Source organism: Lepisosteus oculatus, unplaced genomic scaffold, assembly GCF_040954835.1.
Source record: "Lepisosteus oculatus isolate fLepOcu1 unplaced genomic scaffold, fLepOcu1.hap2 HAP2_SCAFFOLD_164, whole genome shotgun sequence".
Lineage (NCBI taxonomy): Eukaryota > Metazoa > Chordata > Actinopteri > Semionotiformes > Lepisosteidae > Lepisosteus > Lepisosteus oculatus.
The window spans coordinates 83,559-100,537 of record NW_027167709.1 but is presented as its reverse complement, the minus strand read 5'-3'; the positions used below and the strand labels follow the sequence as shown (position 1 = coordinate 100,537).

The 16,979-nt window shown below is 46.2% G+C and overlaps 6 non-coding genes across 6 annotated transcripts; 2 read left to right on the top strand and 4 right to left on the bottom strand.

Annotated features, from left to right (window-relative positions):
• Positions 1 to 6,209: 6,209 nt before the first annotated feature.
• trnar-ccu (transfer RNA arginine (anticodon CCU)) lies at positions 6,210 to 6,282 on the bottom strand. The gene has a single exon. It is a non-coding gene; the product is annotated as a tRNA-Arg (tRNA).
• A 2,689-nt stretch (positions 6,283 to 8,971) lies between these two features.
• trnar-acg (transfer RNA arginine (anticodon ACG)) lies at positions 8,972 to 9,044 on the bottom strand. Its single transcript has one exon. It is a non-coding gene; the product is annotated as a tRNA-Arg (tRNA).
• Positions 9,045 to 10,724: 1,680 nt separating this feature from the next.
• Positions 10,725 to 10,865, bottom strand: LOC138226733 (U4 spliceosomal RNA). The gene has a single exon (XR_011184667.1). It is a non-coding gene; the product is annotated as a U4 spliceosomal RNA (small nuclear RNA).
• Positions 10,866 to 12,157: 1,292 nt separating this feature from the next.
• On the top strand, positions 12,158 to 12,276 carry LOC138226727 (5S ribosomal RNA). Its single transcript, XR_011184660.1, has one exon. It is a non-coding gene; the product is annotated as a 5S ribosomal RNA (ribosomal RNA).
• Positions 12,277 to 12,911: 635 nt separating this feature from the next.
• On the bottom strand, positions 12,912 to 13,075 carry LOC138226728 (U1 spliceosomal RNA). Its single transcript, XR_011184661.1, has one exon. It is a non-coding gene; the product is annotated as a U1 spliceosomal RNA (small nuclear RNA).
• Positions 13,076 to 16,754: 3,679 nt separating this feature from the next.
• On the top strand, positions 16,755 to 16,871 carry LOC138226736 (U5 spliceosomal RNA). The gene has a single exon (XR_011184669.1). It is a non-coding gene; the product is annotated as a U5 spliceosomal RNA (small nuclear RNA).
• The last annotated feature ends 108 nt before the right edge of the window (positions 16,872 to 16,979 follow it).

The window sequence follows — 16,979 nt, the reverse complement described above, 5'->3', positions numbered from 1 at the left end:
TGAGCAATAGGGACTGAATACACCACAGGTAAGGTTAGAAGTCATTCTGAGGTGCCACATGTGAGGGATACAGCTAGGCATCCAAAATGTAGGGTTTGAGACCCTTCAGGAGTACTGCATCCTTTGAGACAGACCTGTGCATGTTAAACAAATGATCATTTCTTTTGGCATTAGGGACTAAATATACTAAACATATGATGCTAAAATGTTATTTTCACATATATTAATGTAATAAATGATTGCTTATGCTTTATAAACAAATCTAATTAAAATAAAAGCTTAAGTTTTGTATTTATCTTGTACCATAGAACAAGATTTTCTTTGTATTTCAAGCCCACAAAGTGTCCAAATGACGCACTACATGATATAAGGAAGATTATCACATGCATATCGGTATTATCTTTCTTATGAAAATGCATTCCTTTCATTACCTTTTACTTTTTAAAATGAACTCAAATTGAGTATAATGTAATAATTTAAGTAGAATAGATTCTAATAATATAATGATCCAGTGTTTTGCACTACTTCACTGCTTCACTGCTCTATGCCATCTGGAAATAAATCCTCAGACTGCTTACTGCCCTGGGCATGTACCAATAAATTAAAGGAGCACATCTGTTTATCACTGCGTTGAAGCAGGAGACACACAGTCTCTGCAAACACATCCTAGATACAGTGTTCCAGCACCTTTGACCTCATCCAGAACGTATCATTTCTTGAAAGGGATTGCTGTCCGAATGCACATCTGAATCCCAAACAGAATCTCTAGAAAAATACGATCATTTGTGAAACAGGCAAATGACTGTCTCAGGGGCCCATTCCTCATTGTCAGACACATGTATGGAATGCTTTCACCGTGCATTGAGCAATAGGGATTAAAAACACCGCAGGTAAGGTTAGATGTCATGTTCTATGATCATTTCTTTCAGCATTAGGGACTAAATATACTAAACGTATGATGCTAAAATGTTATTTTCACATATATTAATGTAATAAATGATTGCTTATGCTTTATAAACAAATCTAATTAAAATAAAAGCTTACGTTTTGTATTTATCTTGTACCATAGAACATGATTTGCTTTGTATTTCAAGCCCACAAAGTGTCCAAATGTTCTATGATCATTTCTTTCAGCATTAGGGACTAAATATACCAAACGTATGATGCTAAAATCCTGAAAAAAGGATGTGCTCCATCTCGTCAGTAGATTGGATTCCAAAACTGATTTGGGTCAATATACATTACCTTTGAAATTAAAGTACAGTCTACTGTAGGGAACCATCAACTTAGAAAGCATTGGCCTTCCCTGGGGGTCAGGTAGGTGCAAAAGATAAACCTTTATCCTATCTTTATCTTAAGATAAGTGGCCAAGCAGTATTTTTCCAAGTTTCACCAAGCACATCATGTTGCCATAGTAGACAAAGTTCTATAAAATGTTAAATAACTTTTAAAAAAAGCATCTTGGTCTTACAGTACTGTACAAGGTGAATTAAACTGTCCCTGGTAATAAAAAGTAATTAGAAGCATCTCAGAAACTTTATCTCTAGAAACATTAGCTGTTTTATATCATGTAATTTAGTGTGATGTTGTCAGAATTCAAGGACATTATCACACACAGAAATTGGTTCAGTTAAATCTAAAAAACACAGCTAAACATGGGTTTAAATGTAACAGAAGTCTTACCTCTTGTCAAAAGATTTAATTCAAGAAGCGATGTAATAAATGATTGCTTATGCTTTATAAAGAAATCTAATTAAAATAAAAGCTTAAGTTTTGTATTTATCTTGTACCATAGAACATGATTTTCTTTGTATTTGAAGCCCACAAAGTGTCCAAATGATGCACTACATGATATAAGGAAGATTATCACATGCATATCGGTATTATCTTTCTTATGAAAATGCATTCCTTTCATTACCTTTTACTTTTTAAAATGAACTCAAATTGTGTATAATGTAATAATTTAAGTAGAATAGATTCAGGTAGGAAATATAGAGTCATGATGTTTATGGCTGACATCATTTCACATGGGTGAATTTTAAGCTAAGAAATAAAAACATTTACAATGAAGATACCATTGCTTAATTTTAAATGCCTTTAAAAAATAAATACCTCCTGAGAATAATTTGCCACTCCCAGATCCTTGGTAAGGTACTGTTTGAATCCAATCAGGAGAGGAGCATCCAGGGAGTGCTTTCTATAGAGTCCAGCTTGGGCCACTCTCTTCCGGCCTGCTGATACTTTTTAACTACTCAGGGCCTGTAAGGATATAAAACACCGGTTTAAACATTTTATACCTATAAGACAAATTAGAATTTTAGTAAAAAATTGATACATCTGAAAAATAAAAAGTCTTACTGCTGATAGAGTTCTTCAGAGCTCACATCTTCCCCTTCCTTATCCGCTTCTGTTTCAGTTTCTAGAGCAGCCTCTGGCATCTCTTCCTCCTGGACAGCGGCCTCTTGCTCAGGGCCGCTGGAATGCAGGTAGATTCTTTTCAACATGCTTTTACATAATATGTTGTAACAATGATTTCAAAAAGAAACTACAGAAGCCTTACAGATTAAAAATATCTCACCTTGCCAATGTGTCTTCAGGCTTCCCATGTACAAAAAGGCCCAAGGACTCTAGCAGTCTTACAACCACTATCCTGTTTGCCTCACCAGACATGATCTCTATTCTGTGGTAATCCACGATGACCCCGTTCTTCAGGTGATTCATCATGTCCTCCCTCGCCTGTTGAGAGGCCATCCTGATCTTTTCTGCTGTGGCGTGCTTCATACACGCCCTCTTCAAGTGAGCAGGAAGCTGATCAAGAGTATTCAGGCACATCTTGCACACCAGGGGAATCCTCGCGGGTTTCCTTTGAAAATAAATAATACCATCTGTGTATAGAAACAAGCTAAGACTGATTTCTTAAATTATCCTTAATTTTCTCTCTCATAGTTTGAGCATAATGATTTTATTGCATTTATATAAGAATTGCTCATTGCTCCTAAATAAATAATGGTTTCATAAAAAAGTGAACACTTACTTGGTCTCAGTCACAGACTTTCCAATAGAAGCCATTGTGGAGTTCAGCAACTGCAGGTCCTAGAAGTGGGGAAGGAATTTTAAAAGAGAAATTGAATTACAATACAGAAGGAATGGCTGAGGGATCACTGAAATATATATATATACAAATTCCAAAGACTGAGTCCATATAGAAACAACTACCTTTCATTTTCAGTATAAGAAAAAAAAACATTATATTCCAAAGCATCATAAAATTGTCCCTTCTTCCAGACTCTACTTCTCTCTTGTAGTAGTATAGCAGACCTTTCCAGGTGAGCAGATCACAGAGTCTGAAATGAGCTTCCTCCATCAAGCAAAGTACCTGAACATGACTCTGTCTTCATAAAAGCGCTCCTGTAATAAAGAAATTAAATCCGAAATCAAGAGGGCAGTTGCCTACTGAAATACAAGAAGTCATCAATTTTAACCTAGCAACACATTAAAGGCTGCATCTATACAAGTACGATTCTAGAAATGCTCACCAGATTACGTTTTAAGAAGGAACTGCGCCTCAGGTTTCGCCGAGATCTTAACTCGGATGGCAGGATTCAGAGTCCGGAGTGTGGACTGATGGCGCACGGAGGGTCCATATACTGTGGATCCCTCAGTGATCTTCCGCGTATTCAAACCGATAGCGTGTGACTCCCCTGTCCCCGTGACCTCATTGCTCTGCTCTCTCCTCTGTGCAGCTGAGCCCGACTCACGGTAAAATGGAAAAAAATATGCCCTCGACGTGAGATTTATTCTGGAGCGAGCCAGTGTTGCGCATAGCTGCCTTCAAAGCAGTTAACCCAGGTTCGATTCCCGGCCAACGCAGTTGCGAATGTTTTCAAATGCTGTCATGAGCCTTGGATTGTGACTAGCAAAGCGAAGCCTTTTGAAAGAGCTAAAGCACTGCAAAACGGAATTGAAGGAGAACCTTACAGGGGATTCTGAGCAGTGTCTGCATACATGCAGTCAGATAAAGGTGCCGAAAGCTTGAGCTACTCTCAATGTCATGCTGCCCTTCCCCGGAGTAAATCTGTTACATTGAAAGAATGCTTCTGGCAGGTTCAAAAAGGGACCCTTGTTAATTGGAGAAATCAATGATTTCGAATGAATTCTGTATGCGTTAAAAGACAGCTATACACAGAAAACACGCAGGACACTGCTCATGATGTTTCCCGAGCCGAAACACAGTGCGTTTTTCCAAGCCATTTGACAAAGCCCACCCACTGAAAACTGCAGCAGATCGTGTAAAGACGTTCAACTTTGTAACTACTGCACGCACAGGAAGCAGAATAAATTCCTCTTTTCAAACTGTCAAAGGTTTGCTTTGCGAACACTGCAGGACATCGCACAATCTCTTTTGAATGGGGACAAACGATTTCTCATGGGGCACAGTAAGTACAGACGTTTAAAAAGCTCCACTCATGCCGACGATGCAGCATGAAGAAGCGCAACCTAACGTTTGCATTCCTAGCAAATTCCTTTTATTTTTTGATAAATAAAGACAGTCTTGTTTAACAAACAACACACACAACATTTTACATTGTCAATTCAATTCAAATCAATGTATTTCTATATAGCGCCTTTCACAACAAGGTTACGTGCTGTCTCTTTGAGGCAGATGTTTAAATCCTCTGAGTTAAGTGCTGAAGTTATAGTAGTCCTATCAGTATTGTTGCCTCCGATCAACAGATCCTCATTTTTCTCAGAGTTGAGTAACAAAAAGTTTTCACACATCCAAGTATTTCCTTCCTTAATGCATTTAACTAAACTGATAATAGAAGAGTTGTCGTTTGGTGTAAACAAAATGTTTATTTGAGTGTCATCAGCATATGAATGAAAGTTCATATTATTTTTTCATATTATCCTACCTAGCAGCAGCATGTAGAGAGAGAGAGCAATATTGGTCCCAGCACTGATCTTCTGGTACCCCAAATTGAACTGGTGACATTGATGAAGCAGTACAATTATTAGATATTTGAACATAATGAAAACGATGAGTAAAATGTGAAGTAAACCACTGAAGGACGGTTCCAGATAAGCCAACCTCAAACTCAAGCCTGTGTAACAAAACAGAGAGGTCAACCGTGTCAAAGGCAGCTCTAAGATCTAGAAGCAAAGCACAAGCACTGTTGCATTCCCTGCATCAGTAGCTAAGAGAATATCATTTACGACTCTTGTTAATGCAGTTTCAGAAACCAGACTAAAATTTCTCAAGTATATTATTTGAATCCAGATATGATTGACGTTGGGCAACAACTATTCTCCCAAGACTTTTAGATTGAAATGGGACCTTTGAGACAGGCCTGTAGTTGTTAAGAACGTGTTGATCCAAATTTGACTTCTTAAGAGCGGTCTAACAACCGCTACCTTAAATTGATCAGGTACAACGCCTGACGCAAGCGATGCATTCATCATACTAATTATAGGTCCTGCCAGTCCTTCGAGGGAATCTTTGACTAGCTGAGTGGGGATGGGATCTAGCGAACAGGTGGTTGACTTTGTCTTACGTCTGTGTTTATGAGTCCACCATAAGAAGAAATCTGAACAGGAGTGGTGATCATGCGAGGTCACCATGGAGGAAACCACTGCTCTCCCCCCCAAAAAAACCACCACTGCCCCTCTCAAGTTTGCTAAAGACCACATGGATGTTCCACAGCAACTCCTGGAACAATGTTCTGTGGACAGTGACAAAAGTTGAACATGTTGGTAAATGTGCACAACGTTATGTTTGGAGATAACAAAACACTGCATACCAACTCCAAAACCTCATCCCACCTGGGAAGCATAGCGGAGGCTGTACGGCTTGCAATCATCGAGGGACCGATGAATTCCAAGATGTATCAGGAAATTCTACAGCAGAATGTCAGGGTGTCTGCCTGTGATCTAAAACTCGAAAGACGCTGGGTCATGCAGCATGACAAAAACAAAGGAGTACATCAACAACAGAGTGGCTGAAACAATAGAAATTCCGTATTTTGGGATGGCCGAGTAAGAGTCCTGACCCCAATCCCATTGAAGTGCTGTGGCGTGATCTGAAGCAGGCCGTTCAGTGCAAGACATCTCCCAACTTTATGTGAGAGAAAAGCAGAGACGCTCACTGAGTAAGGTGGGGTTGCAGCTTTGCAAATCAAAAGGACATTTGTACGCTCAAAAAGGGACAGTAGCACCCCAGATGGGACTCGAACCCACAATCCCTGGCTTAGGAGGCCAGTGCCTTATCCATTAGGCCACTGGGGCACACTGGGTTGGGTCGATCACGCTGATGAAGAGCCAGTTTTTTTTTTCCTTTGCTTTTTCAAAGGGATCCCCAAAATTAGGAAAGTTAGGCAGCAGAAGGTTTACTGTGACCTGAGAAGGACCGGCATCCAATCACGGTGGTACACACACACACGCTCTCACTCATCTGAGCTACACGGCTACCAAGATGATCTCAGGTGCGCCGAGCTGGTACGGAACATATTGAACTGATCGACGGCGAATTGTCTCTCAGACAGGCTTTTCACCTCTGAGCTCCCTGACTGACAGTAATCAGCTAGGTAGTGAAACAGTCAGCTGCTTCTAAGCCTTAAACAGCTGCATCTCGGCGCTTCCACAGAGAGATGATTTGAAAGCCAAACATCGCCCATTGGGAACACCTTACTATCACTAGTTTAAGAGACTCTTAAGGTCTTGCAGAGGTGCCTGTCTAATAGCATGCGCTTTGCAAGCTATAGGTGTTTAGGCTGAGGCAGAATGCCTGTTAACAAAATGTTTTTCTAAAGGGGCCTCGCACTCTTTTCCAAGCAATGGTCACCATCCCCACCGAGTGTCACAATGTAGTCATGTCCTAGGACATCACCTGTTAGTCTCCATTTGTCTGCCACCAACACTTTAGGTTAAGGGGTCACAACCGCACCCCAAAGACCAGAGGAGCCGTTGGCGTTCTGGCGGCGCAGATTGGGCTGAAGGTGGGGCGCTTGAATCTCGCTGTTGGAGGCCGTCTGAAACTGACCCAAGCCTTTCCCTTGAATTAAATGTAAATAAGAAATGAACCCCAGATGCTCATGGAATCAATCACGTGTTTCCTTTGAGCCGTTTCAGAGACTGCTCCAGAGTTTACCTTGCACAGATGCGCAAAGATTAATGATGGGGGTGCACGCTTCCAGGCGTCTTACAACTGTAGGGACTGATTAGAGACAATTCGTAGCTTGTGCTCATTTCCCTCTGTAACGCTTACGGCCGACAGGCACTGTGTAAGAGCCGGCGTACAAGAGCGGGTGACGTCACCGCCCTTCCCTGTGATAGCAGGACCACAGCTACTGGGCTGTGGAGAGATCTCTCTTTAGCTCACGGGGCTAGGTCGCTGCAGAGAGACGCGGAAGTCCCGGGTTTGAGCCTCCAGTCGGGATGGGGCCGACCAGATGCTGCAAGGGCGCCCGCCTGAGCCCCCGTTGCGTTACATCTCTATTCCCCGTGTTGCAGTGGTAAGATGACGTAAATTCCTGCTTCGACACGTACCGGGATTATAATCAAGTGCAGGAGCTGAGGGCTTTAGTTTTGTTTCGTTTTCCATGGCGTTCGTAAGCGCGCAAATCAAAGGCAATTCCTGCGTCTAACACGAATGTAAATGCTTTTGAAAGTGCAGTGTGGTGCAGCTTGTAAAATCCTTGTCCACATTTTTGGTTTGTTGATGTTTTTTCTGTCTGCCAAAGTTGTATTTTGACATCCGGACTGGGGGACTTTATCATTTGAACGTGAAGCCAGCCTTAAACCCTCTGAGGCGTGTCTGTCTGCCGGCACAAATCTTGTGAAAGGTATTTTTTTTAACGGAGAGCAACTTTAAAAAGGTTTCCGCAGCCACCTCGCAGTCCGTGTTAGATTATAGGAAGTGCGGCGGTGGTGGGCTCGCTTTTGTCGTGGTCGAGTGGTTAAGGCGATGGGCTTGAAATGCGTTGGGGCTTCCCCGCGCAGGTTCGAAACCTGCCGACTCCGGCGTCTGCCGCACGTCGCCTTGTGCCTGCGCGGCAGAAGTGAAGTGCCGCTTCTCCTTTCCTGGTACTATAACAACGCGAAATCACTTGGACCCGCCGCCATGGGAAGCAATTCTTCAGATAACCACACATTTTGCGTTCACACCTCTGGTGCTCTACTTATGCCTTTGAAAACCTAATGAATAAAGCTGAAAGAACCGACACGATATGTAGGTGCTGGTAAAGCACGCAGTAAAGAACTGTTAACAGCAAGGGTTTCAGTGGGTTAACTGAGGAGAAGGCGTGATCGCTAATTGTTGACTTTTTATTTGGTGTTAGAAACACTCTTACTGTGCATGACGTGCAACAAATGTAGCCACAGAAATTGCATCACGCTTTCATGTATGCTATTGCAGACACCAACGTTGCCTAGATAGAAAACCGAAAAAGCCGTGGGTTTGCTTGCTGGTCTGAAGGATCTCTCTTCGAATCTCTATCATTTGTCAATGGAAGTAAAAGGCGCTGCAATCTCATACGTTCAGAATCAAACCCGCAGCTGTTGTTCGACTTTTTTTTCTTGACTAATTACAACTGAGTGTCGCATGAGCAGTTACATAAACTTGTCTGGTATATTTGAACACAAATGCCGTTCTTCAATTAAAACTAACAGTACATTGTCAGGGACATTCAGTTCAATACAAACAAGAGACAGACAAGAGAATATTTCTACCGTTCATGTGGACTACGTGTTGACTTACTGATCGGAATAATTGAAAAGTTCGGGCTCATAGCCGATGCAGTGCGTGCTAATTAGAACAGCAACGCTAAGCTCTCAGCACCGTACTGAGCCCAGGTGTTTTTCTAAAGCTGTCAGGTGCAGTTCATTTACATGAAGGAAATATCTTACTGGGTACGATTACAATGCAGTAAGTAGCACAGACTACTTAGGGAGTAGCCCGATGTGTTTAAAAACGACCCGAGCCAGGCAGGAGTCGAACCTGCAATCTCCTGATCCGTAGTCAGACGCGTTATCCATTGCGCCACTGGCCCTGGTGTGACACTGCAGGACTGTAACCCAGTGAGATGAGCACTGCACCTAGTAAAATATTACCCCCGGTCCATTCTTTTCCAAAAGTGAGAAACACCTGTTTTCTACATTTTGTCTGTTTTAAAACCATATCTCTTTAAACCAAACCAAGAGTTTGTCTTTTGCACTGATATTCTGATTCATTTCGATTTCAAAGAAAAAAAAAAACATTATCTTCCAAAGCATCATAAAATTGTCCATTCTTCCAGACTCTACTTCTCTCTTGTAGTAGTACAGCAGACCTTTCCAGGTGAGCAGATCACAGAGTCCGAAATGAGCTTCCTCCATCAAGCAAAGTACCTGAACATGACTCTGTCTTCATAAAAGCGCCCCTGTAATAAAGAAATTAAATCCGAAATCAAGAGGGCAGTTGCCTACTGAAATACAAGAAGTCATCAATTTTAACCTAGCAACACATTAAAGGCTGCATCTATACAAGTACGATTCTAGAAATGCTCACCAGATTACGTTTTAAGAAGGAACTGCGCCTCAGGTTCCGCCGAGATCTTAACTCGGATGGCAGAATTCAGAGTCCGGAGTGCGGACTGATGGCGCACGGAGAGTCCATATACTGAGGATCCCTCAGTGATCTTCCGCGTATTCAAACCGCCAGCGTGTGACTCCCCTGTCCCCGTGACCTCATTGCTCTGCTCTCTCCTGTGTGCAGCTGAGCCCGACTCACGGTAAAATGGAAAAAAAATATGCCCTCGACGTGAGATTTATTCTGGAGCGAGCCAGTGTTGCGCATAGCTGCCTTCAAAGCAGTTAACCCAGGTTCGATTCCCGGCCAACGCAGTTACGAATGTTTTCAAATGCTGTCATGAGCCTTGGATTGTGACTAGCAAAGCGAAGCCTTTTGAAAGAGCTAAAGCACTGCAAAACGGAATTGAAGGAGAATCTTACAGGGGATTCTGAGCAGTGTCTGCATACATGCAGTCAGATAAAGGTGCCGAAAGCTTGAGCTACTCTCAATGTCATGCTGCCCTTCCCCGGAGTAAATCTGTTACATTGAAAGAATGCTTCTGGCAGGTTCAAAAAGAGACCCTTGTTAATTGGAGAAATCAATGATTTCGAATGAATTCTGTATGCGTTAAAAGACAGCTATACACAGAAAACATGCAGGACACTGCTCATGATGTTTCCCGAGCAGAAACACAGTGCGTTTTTCCAAGCCATTTGACAAAGCCCACCCACTGAAAACTGCAGCAGATCGTGTAAAGACGTTCAACTTTGTAACTACTGCACGCACAGGAAGCAGAATAAATTCCTCTTTTCAAACTGTCAAAGGTTTGCTTTGCGAACGCTGCAGGACATCGCACAATCTCTTTTGAATGGGGACAAACGATTTCTTATGGGGCGCAGTAAGTACAGACGTTTAAAATGCTCCACTCATGCCGACGATGCAGCATGAAGAAGCGCAACCTAACGTTTGACAGACAAAAGCCAGGCGCCGCTACGAGCAATATGAAATCATACTGACAAGCACACGGCGTTTCGCGCTGACACAAAAGTAATCTCGACAGACGCTGTTCTCTGCATAAAGCTGAAAGAGCTAAAGAGCGTTTCTGTTGACACGTAACAAGTTCATTTCTTTCTACCATGATATCACCGTGACCAAATCTGTCTTTAAACACCTTGCTCAGTCTCTGACGAGACTGTCAAAAATTACTTTCGCCGATTGTATTGCAAACCGGCGGAAGCGGGGTATTGGAAAAGTTTTCAACTAGCAATAATCACGCCTCGGCTAACCCTCACAGGCTACGATACTGCCACTGCGCAAAGCTGACGGTTGCCAGGCAACCGCGGGGATCCTATGGAAATCGTTATCGATCGTGTCATGGCATGTCGTTGCTATAACGCTTCATATTTGTCGTCTTCTTCTTCTTCTAGCTTGAGGTTTTGAAGAATTTCATGACAGACAAGGGCTCCGTTGGGAACAAAGGGCGTTGTGAGAAAACCGTTGCTTATTTTCAGCAGCAGAAATACAACCCTTTAAATACAAGATGACAGAACAATGACGAAGGGCATGCCGGGAGGAACTCATGCACTACAGAGGAAAGGGGGCGGGCACGTACAGTTCACATTCAAGCCACAAGTACTCCTCTTGGATGTTGCACAAACAAATCCTAACGTCTTGAAAGCATTGCAGCATGTTTGTGTCCCACTTCCCGTGGCTGCGGGACGACTGACACGAACGGACAAACACAATCTGTGGCGTTTAGCGTGACATAGTCTTGCAGGCATCGTGCTGTCTCACTGCAATATTATACCGCTGGAGGAAACAGTCCATCTGGCCATGAAACTCATTTGAACGTCTAGCTACAGCAACTAACAATATCATGATTTATTCAGGATGTGTGGAATCAGCACGTCCCGGAGACAGCTTCCGAAATCGTGAGCATTCTCTGGTGGTAGGGGCGTTCAAGATGGCGCTCAGGTGGGAGGTAAAGTTTAGTGGTTGGGGAGTTTTTTTGAGTTTTTCATGACCTGAATGTTAATTTTTGCTTTTTTTGACTACAGAAAAATAAGGACTTAACACTAGTTGTTTAAACTTCAGTTATAATTGAAAGAAAAAAAAACGATTTTTTTTTAGGTTTAAAAAGTCCGATATGAGTAACACTGGGAAAAGAAAAGAGAGTGCTGGGTCTTCGAAGGAGAACTCTAAGATACCTCAATCGTATATGTATAGCACTACAAAAAAATCGATGGCAACTAAAGGGAAAAGTGAAGCAGCTGCAGGGGCAGCAAGAGGGCGGAGGCGCCGCGCGCCCGGCCGAAGTGTTGGACCGGTGCGTTTTACGTGCTGAAATAAACACGCGACAGCCCCGAAATGTTTCCAGAGTGCTGTGCACTGTAGACTTGCCTGGTGCTCCTCCGTGCAGATTCTTTGTCCTCCTCCAGTGCGGGACGAGCCAACACAAGGGAGCGCATTCGCCAACATCCAGGCACGCAATGCGATTTGGAAAGCAGCTCCTTTCCAAAGAGTTGCACACGAACGATCCTTCTGTCCCGCTCTGGCAGCAAGGAGCCCCCGCCACACACAGCTTCAAGTAGCGAGTCAGGCGCCAGGGCTTTCGCTTACGGCCACACCACCCTGAACACGCCCGATCTCGTCTGATCTTGGAAGCTAAGCAGGGTCGGGCCTGGTTAGTACTTGGATGGGAGACCGCCTGGGAATACCAGGTGCTATAAGCTCTTGCTCTCCCGGCCAGCAGGGGTCGCCGTTGGTGCCGTAGGCTTTGGGAGGAAAACCTGCAGGATGGAAAGGTGATCTATAGCCTCATCTCTAGAGATGTATTGTTGCTGTGGCATGTGTGTGACCCATATTCAAAAAAAAAAACCCGTCTGTAAAACGAATATCGAAGCTGCCTCTAAATCTGCAAATGAAGATGAGTCGATAAACCACTCGTTTTTCGTATAACTAGACATATATTCATTTGTTACCGATTTCATTCATTGAGCACGGATACAATAGAGGTACAGCCATTCACTGTTTGACATGTCTGCACTGGTACAGAACCGAGCAATCAGAAAACGGGTGAAACTGTCTTTAGACTCAGCATACAGTACCGAGGCCCCCCATGACCAAATAAAGGCTAACCTCGATAATCAGCCTAAAGAACGCACACTACAGCAAAACGACTGACTTTGAAAAGGGAATGAACGTCCGGAAGGAGTAGTGGAACTAGCTTGAGATGCTTCTCCGGACCCCTAACTAAAAGCCAGCGAGAACCAGCAGCGGCGTCCACTCCTGTCGAACCGCGATCCTTCCGCACCACGCAGCTCGTGGTGTCCTAATCCTCCCGTATCTGATTTTGGACCAAGCACATCAGGGGAGAGCGCGAACGCAGTCCCCCGCTACCAGAAATTATGCAGTCGAGATTCCCACATTTGGGGAATTCGCAGGGGTCAGCACAGCTGGAGTGCAATGGCCGAGCCTCGCCCTGGGTGAACCTCCTTCTTGATCAAGGTATCTCCCCTGCCAGGTAAGTATGAGTTGTACAGGCCCCTGCAAGCGGCCCGCACCCACAGCACAAATCGCGCAGCCTAGGCCACCTCCTCGCCCCGCACGCCACCGCCTCCTGCTGGGCCCACTCTTTCACACACTCACACGCCACACTAACACTCAAAAGTGTGGGCAAAACGAGAAAACGAGCGCGCCGTTTCCTACACATCTGCAGTCGCCGTTGCGCATTCGCAGCATGTCCCGGGATGCAATTCGGCCTCATTTGCATAACTCCAGACCGGCAGATCGCCACGCAAGCTCGCGACGTGCGCCTGCCACACACCGAACAAACCTTTTCAGCAATTTCCAAAAAATGGGCCTGCTCGCCTGCCCACAAGGCTCCGTCTCTTACCTGCTCTCCAGAGCCTGCTGCCTTCTGTGCTTTTCTCTCGGCACCGCTGCAGCGCACACAACTCCTGCAGCGGGAGGGGGGGAGAAAGTTCCCGCGCTCCGCCGCAGGGAAGGCTCGCTCCGTGCGCACACGTCCTTTCGATGCCAGTCCAACAAGTGCTCCGCATTAGCTGCGTCGGGGCTCCGGCGTGTCGCACCTCACCTCACCTCGCACTGCCCCCTCCTTGAATGTCTGCCGCTGGGCATGCCCCGCTCTCCTCCGCCTTATCTTATCGCGTGTGAGCACCGACAATGGCCACAATGCCGGGGAATGGCACCTGTAAAGTGTTAATTGGGGCACAGGAACAGCCCGTCTCGTCTCGGGGGGGCCGGCTTCAGAGACAATACAGCAAACACAGCGGGGCGGGGGAAGAAGACGACACCACACATGCGGGTACATTCAGCTCCGGCGGGAACGAGACATTTGTCGGTCTTTTCAAGTGCCGAGAGCCGAGTTATCCTTCACTTGTATCGTTTCTCCCCGGTCACTAGATCTGGCCCTGCGACTCTCGACTGGGCTCACCCCCGGGGCAGCCCAGCAGGTGTGAGCCTGGCCGGCACCCGGATGGGAGATTCCCCCCCGGAAAAGCTCCGGTTGCTGCTGCTCCTGCAAGAGGTGTGACTGGGACCAGTAGGGAGCGCTCACCCTGCGGGCTGTGTGGCTCTCTTACGCCCCAGCCTCCTGATGCCGACACTCTGCTGCACAAACAGGCGCCGTCCTTCGGGGGAGGCGTCAAACCGATGTTCCGACCCTCCTTGGCCATTAGGAAACCCCAGGGCGTCTCTCAAAAAGAGACGCCGGGGGTGTCCCTCTGGTGTTAGTGCTCCCCTTTACCCATCAGTCGGGGTCTCCTCCTAATCCCCGTCTCACCTGTAACAATCAATGACGAGGCCCCCCTGTCCGTGAGATTTAGTACTCGCGCAAGCGACCGGGGGCAGAGCGCGAACGCGGTCCCCCGCCCCCCACAAAGTGCGCGCTCCGGGTTCCCTCTCGGGGCCCTGCAACACAGCGGAAGGGCAGCGAGAAGGAGCCTCTTGCTCTGACGCCGCAAGGCCACAAGAGGGCGGAGGCGCCGCTCGCCCGGCCGACGTGTTGGACCGGTGCGCTTTACGTGCTGAAATAAACACGCGAAAGCCCCGAAATGTTTCCAGAGTGCTGTGCACTGGAGGTTTTTGTCTGGTGAAGCCTTGCCTTGTGCTCCTCCGTGCAGATTGTTTGTCCTCCTCCAGTGCGGGACGAGCCAACACAAGGGAGCGCATTCGCCAACATCCAGGCATGCAATGCGATTTGGAAAGCAGCTCCTTTCCAAAGAGTTGCACACGAACGATCCTTCAGTCCCGCTCGGGGGACACGGAGCCCCTGCAAAAGAATGGCCACGCCAGAGGCTTTGTTGTTATTGTCCCCTGACCAAACAGAAGGCCCTTTATCCCACCTATCTTCAAAGCTTTTATACCTCTCTTGATAGGCTAAAGCACACTCCTGCAACATCAACACATCTCCCTCTCTCTACTGGAGGTAATCAAAGACAGACTGGCATTTAACTCTGTCATTGATACCTCTGGTGTTAAGAGAAATTATGTTTAGAGCCATATTACATAAGAAAGTGGAACCAGTCTTTACAAAACACATTTCTCTTCGGTCTCACCTGTTACCTTCTTCTTTTTCTTTTTCTTCTTACCAATTTCCTGCCAGCCATCCTCTGAATGAGCCTTCATCAGGGTGGCAGCAGTAAAAGCGTTCACCGAGTCCATTTCAAGGAAGGGGGTAGAAGGAGGGGTGGAGGGGTTCCAGCTGTCCCCATCGCCATGCTCTCCTTCCTCCTCGCTCGGGGAGAAAACAGAGTCATTTTTCCTTTTCCTCAAGTCCAGCTCCTGGGAGCACCGAGGGGAAAGGGGTGCAGCCGATGCACCAGTCTCCTCTTCCCCCTCACCCACCAGCTGTTGCAGATCCTCCGTGATGGACTGGATGGAGGAGAGGAGGGCATCTGTAGCACTTGCAGAGTCTGAGAAAAGCAGCTCCGCTGAATCCTGGGTATCGTCGCTGGACACGCTCCACCGGGGGGCCCCACACTGGCCCTCGTTCTGAGGAGCAGGAGTGGGGGAGGGGTCCTCGCTGTTCTCGGGGGTTTTCAAACCCTCGTGCTTGTCTGGTGCAGTCTGCGGTTGTGGGGGCGTAGTGGATTTCTCTTCCACCGGCCCCGGAGCCACAGCAGGACTGATCCTGGCTGGAGGCTGAGACTCTTTGTCCAACAAGGGTTCTTTGTTTGACTTGTTGTTTGCTTTGGCTTTTTCGGGCCGGTTTGGCTGAAACAAGCACTGCCTCATCCTTTCTCATTTTGAGTTTATAGGCGTAGGCGTGAGGGCAGTTCTTAAAAACGTGTCCTTCCGAGCCACATAAATTGCACTTTGGCAGCATTGAACAGTCAGAGGCTTAATGTCCCTGTTTGCCACAGGTCTTGGAGCATTTCACAGTGCAGGACGATGTCAGGTGTCCCACAGCACCACAGCGCCGACACACCTTTGGTTGTCCCACATAAAAAACATAGCCATTGCAGGCGCCCAGCCGGATTGTAGAGGGCAGGTGCCTTAAGCCTCCATTTACATTGTCCGGTAGCAAGCGAACCTCGAATTTCCTTGCTCCTGTTTTTATACCGTCAACATCTCTAACCTCAGTTCCATGGTGGACGGTGCAGTACTGCTTAAGCCAGGTGTGAATGTCCTCCGTCTTTGCCATTTCCGAGAACATAACAACATGCACCGTTTTCCTCTCTCTCTGTGTCAGAGGCTGCAAGTTGATCTTCTCAAGGGCAGGAACTTTCCCTCTTTTTGCCTCAAACACATCCACACATTGTTCAAACAGAGAATAGGTAGCAAAAACAACCTCAAATGCTTTCTGACCTGGGAGAGCGAAGATGAAATACAAGTGCCGAGGTTCAAAGCCAAGTTCCTTCTGTAACACTTTTCTGCTGAACTGCATACGATCCATGAAGAGGTCATCCAAAAGCTCAAAACGTACAGCATTCTTGCGGGATCCAAAGGTTGCCATCTCAAACTGCAAAACAAACACTGCTTCCACAAAACAAGAAAACAATCCAACTATTCCAACTACAGGCTGATCAAGGTATCTCCCCTGCCAGGTAAGCCGAGAGCCGCAGGTGATGAGCCCGGAGCTGAACGGGCCCCACTGGCTCGTTTGTAAGGCCAGGTGCATTGCCAACCACGACCGGCAGGGCAGAGGACTTGAAGGCAGCCTGGGCTCCTGCAGCTGTCCAGCCACGCACTCTGGTTTCTCTTCATCTCGTACAAATCTTTTGCCTTTTACTAAAGATTTCCATGGAGAGGAGCATGAATGAGTTCCATACAATTTTTGTGCTTCCCTGCCTTCGGGTGGGGCGCAGCTGGGCTGGTCAAAGAGAGAAAACAAAACCGCTCACAATCGCTCTTACAATGCAGTAAGTAGCACAGGCTACTTAAACACATGAATGCAAAACAGCATTTTTCA